At 46.6% G+C, this 4,679-nt stretch overlaps 1 non-coding gene across 1 annotated transcript; it reads left to right on the top strand.

Annotated features, from left to right (window-relative positions):
• Positions 1-3,033: 3,033 nt before the first annotated feature.
• Positions 3,034-3,135, top strand: LOC114008422 (U6 spliceosomal RNA). Its single transcript, XR_003549955.1, has one exon. It is a non-coding gene; the product is annotated as a U6 spliceosomal RNA (small nuclear RNA).
• Positions 3,136-4,679: the final 1,544 nt, after the last annotated feature.

Below are 4,679 nucleotides of genomic sequence, written 5' to 3'. Positions count from 1 at the left end.
TGTGCAGTTCAAGTCCCAGGTCTGGTAGCTTGAGACACACACCATGTGCATGTGTGTGCGTGCCCAAAATCCCAAGAGGGAAATGGAGAAGAGATTGAAGGGATTGAGGCATAATTGAGAAGTGCTTTCTCATTTTCCCCGTCTCTCTTGAGTGCACATGTCCTATAGCAAATTTTAAATAATTAATTAATTAGAAACAAAAAGGAAGGAGGATTTTGCAGAGTCATGGGGTCTGGGAAGGAGGGAGCAGTGTGGAGGGGACACTGGTCTGCCCTTGACCTCTTTGGGGTCCTTAATCTGCTGATTGCCATAGTCATGAACCACCTGCCTACCCCGGAGGTTAGGATCCAGGGCGAAGGACTTGAGAGGCCAGGAGTGTAAGAGTTACAAACATCTGGTCATTCTGTCCTTGGCAGTCCTGTCCCTTCTTCTCTTTCTTCCTCTTCCAAGTGTCATTTCATGCCCTCAACGTGATCTGGCATTTTCCCCATAAGTCTAAGAACATTTGAAAACTTCCTTGAAATCAATGTTTTCTACAACATTTCTGAAACACTTTTTTCAGTGATAAACTACTTGATAAAAATGACAAATAGCTGATTAACTTTTTTAAAAAAGACAGAGAGCTTAAAAAATTTCAGCTAGGAAATCATTATGACATCCAAGAAGCTTTCTTTTTGACTCATGTCCTAATTTCTTTAGTAAGCCTGTGCTAAGCACTGGGGAGGAGCCATGATAAGCAAAAATTCGATCTATGTTACATAAAGAGCCATGCTCCTCTAATCCTGTGTTCCTCTGCATGTCCCAGTCCCTTGCATTCGTGAGGGCCATGGAACTAGTTCACATGGGTCAGATCCCAAGTATTTCATTGGCCAGTTGAGCCCTCCTACACCGTCTTCCCCTGTCGTGTTAAAAACGTTTCAGATAATGGAGCTTTTCATCCTGGTTCCCTGAGTCACTACATGGAGCAGCATCTCCTGCTGACCCGCACTAGCAACTTCGCATGGCTTGACTTTGTTCTTCCTCTGAGATTTTGGGGGTAATCTGTTTCTTTTTTTTTTTTAAGATTAAATTTAAAAAATATTTACTATCATTATTTTAAGATTAAATTAAAAAAATATTTACTATCATTATTCTTCAATTTGACCAGAGACAGACAGACAGAGAGAAAGATAGAGCAAGAAAGCAAGCCTCCAGGTCCGGGACTTGAACCATGATTAGCCATGTGGGTGTCTGTCCAGTGCTTCAACCACCATGCCACCTGGCAGCTCCCGGGGTTAATTTGTTTCTTCAGCATGACCTCGCTGATGTTGATAAATAGAGTCCCTAACCTCAGCTACCTTTTATTGAATACATTTATTTCTTTGCTTTATCCCATTGAATCCTCCCAGTAGCAGTATGAGATAGTTATTATTCCCATTTTCCAGACGAAGAACAAAAGTCCAGGGTATCTTGTCTAGTGTCACACAACCAGGAAGTTGCAGAATCAAGATTCACCCTCGGGCCTGTCTGCCATCAGTGTGGGTGTTTTCCTTTTAACGGTTTCAAGATCAAGGGAGCTTAAGCATGAAAACGTATTCTGCAAGGTGAAGGCGAGAGCCTGGGAGCTGGAGCGAAGAAGTCACTCATTTAGACTGGGAATCCAGGGCCCGAGAGTCCACATTAGCGTGCCGGTATGACAGAGAGGCACTAATGCCACTTTATCCGTTGTTTTGGTAATGACGAGCCCTGGGTTTGGCACGCATGGCCACCATCTGTCGACCACTTGGCTACCATGTGCTCTCACTAAGAAGAAGAATCCCTAATGTAAGCTGTTTTCTGTTTCGCAAAAACATTAGCCCAGAAGTGGGATCCAAGTCATAAAACATTAGAGTGGAAAGAGACCTCCTCTGAGATGTTGTCATTTTCGGGTTGAGGAGGGGAAAGCCCAGAGTCGGGAAGTCCCTTGTTTCAGATCATACAGTGAGTTTGTGGGATCCCTCCCTCATAGGTCTCGAACGCTTGCCCACGGTGTTTGCAGAAGACCACAGAAGCAAGTGGGTGTCTGGCTTGCCCTTCTTTTTAGTGATATATCTAAATCCTTCCTGACTTACACCCTCACCTCGTCCCTTCTTTCATGTCCATATGCTCGGATATGAAATCACAAGCCCCACCTTTTTTTTTCTTGGTGGGGGGAGATTTTTGCTGAAGGGCACATGGGCTTGCTGAAGAGACAGAAAGCGAGAAGTAATCCCCTGAGGGGTGGCCATACCACAACCCCTTCTCCATTTTCCTCTTGTGGTTTGGACACACACGCACACGTGGCCGGCATGAGTTTGAAGCCACCGGTTCTGGGACTCAAACTGCCATTAACCATGTGGGACTCCAGCGATGTAAGCATTACGCCATCTACTGGTCCCAGCCAGTCCCCAACTTTGTGCAGTGTTTACCAGAGTCAGACACCAAGTGTGTGTCATCTAAGCAGATAGGAGGGGGCTTTTTTTTTTTGGAGAGGTTTTTGCTATAGGGCGCATGTGCTTGCCAGACAGACAGAGAGAGACAGAGAGACAGAAAGTGAGAAATCACCCCCCAGGGGGGATGGTCACGCCACAATCCCTTCTCCTCCATTCTCCTCTTGGGATCTTGGGCATGCACGCACATGCGCCCAGTGTGAGTTCTAAGCCACCGGGTCCGGGACGCGAACCGCGGTCGACTACATGGGAGTCCAGCGATATAGCCATTATGCTAACTGCTGGTCCCAGGAGGGGGCTTCAAAAAGTTTATGAATGGCGGGAACCAGCAGTTAGCGTAATGGCTATGTTGCTGGACTCCCACGTAGTCGACCGCGGTTCACATCCTGGACCCGGTGGCTTAAAACTCACGCCGGGCGCGTGTGCGTGCCCAAGATCCCGAGAGGAGAACAGAGGAGAAGGGATTGCGGCGTGACCATCCCCCCCGGGGGGGTGATTTCTCGCTTTCTATCTCTCTGTCTCTGTGTCTCTGTCTGGCGAGTGCACGCGCCCTATAGCGAAAAACCTCTCCAAAAAAAAAAAAAAAGTTTATGAATGGGTGTTCGCTTTGGCAGCAACGAAACAGAGAAGATTAGCATGGCCCCTGCACAAGGATGACACGCAAATTCGTGAAGCGTTCTATATTTAAAAATAAATTCATGAACGGTGCATTTTATGAAGAAACTATGCATGGATTTCAAAAATGTTTGTGCAAAATAACCTTGTATTTAATTCTATTAAAAAATAATTATGTCATGCCATTAAGCCCCCCTCCCCCGAGTTCTGCAGTTTCCTTTTGTAGTAAATACCCTCCCGTACTCCCAGCCGCTAAATAATATGGGTTTGGAGTTTTTTGGTAAATTGCCAGAGAACACAGTACTCCCTAGAAAGAGAGACAGACACAGAGAGAGATTTTACAGTTTACCAATGGCATGTGGCCAGACCAAAGCCCTCTCTTCTCCATTTCTCCACTCTGCCAAGATTCTGGGCACGCTCACACACATGCCCGGCATGCTCTTCAAGCCACTGTGGTGAGGACTTGAACCGGATCAGTTATGCAGGGTCTGGCTCGTAATGCACAGAGCTTAACCACTATGCTGTGGGGTCAGCCCTAACTCCATTTTCTGATGAAATTTTTAAAGTCCCCTCAGAAAATGGGCATTCCCCAGACCACCGTCCTTGTGAGGTGGAACTCAGCCTTCCCATCATTCATCATCCCTTCCTTTGTCACAGCAGGACCGGCTAGCTCCGGTCCCTCTCACGCAGGGACGCTGGATGTATGGGTGGATCTCATTGGCTATACCCCCCTTCAGCCTGTCAGAGGAGCCATGATTCAATCATTACTGACCAAATGCTTTCTTGTGATGTTGTAGAGCAAGTTGAGTCATAAATCTAAGTGAAACCATGTTTACTTTCTGGTTGGGCCAACCAGTACAAACTTATTTCTAACTCACTGGATATTAGGAGCCAAAACACCAACCAGGTCTAAATCCAAACATGTTTGTATGGCTCGCATTTTACTCTTCCTGAGGGTCAGCCAATCGTAGCAAAATCCTTCCCAAAGCATCCTCTAGGTAGCCGGATGCCCACTCTTTTCTGAAGTAAAAACGATCACAGGTAGAACTCTTACAATAAATCTCTGAAGCCGTCGGCAAAACGGAGCTAGCGGTAAGTTACAAACTATAGTATAGTATTCATACGAGGGCTACCAGTAATTCTACGTTATGTTCTCACGTTCTGTCTTGCTTTGTCAGTGTCTTAGTCTATTCAGGCCACTGTAACCAAACAGCATAAACTGGGTGGTAGATGAATGAAAGAAAGGTATTTCTGACGGTTCTGGAGGCTGGGAAGTCCAAGATGAAGGTGCTAGCCGAGCAGTGTCTGCTAAGGGGCTGACTTCCAGTTCCTCCACGGAACCTTCTTTCTGCGACCTCACGTGGTGGGAGGGGCCAGAGGTCTACATGGCATTTCAACAAGGGCACTCACTCTGTTCTGCCCTCATGATCTGATCATCCCCCCCAGAGCCCCACCTGTGATGCCATCACTTTAGGGGTTAGAAACTTAACGTATGAATATTGGAGGGACACATACGTTCAGACAATGGCAGCAGGTAGGAAGAAGAGAGGAGAAGATGGAGGGCGTTTTCAGAAGCTATCCACGTGCACATTCACTGCCTGGGTGAACCATCCCGTG

The sequence above is a fragment of the Tupaia chinensis genome, unplaced genomic scaffold (assembly GCF_000334495.1).
Source record: "Tupaia chinensis unplaced genomic scaffold, TupChi_1.0 Scaffold000333_1, whole genome shotgun sequence".
In the NCBI taxonomy this organism is placed as follows: Eukaryota; Metazoa; Chordata; class Mammalia; order Scandentia; family Tupaiidae; genus Tupaia; species Tupaia belangeri.
Note: the sequence above shows the minus strand (reverse complement) of the source record. Positions and strands in the feature narration are given on the sequence as shown.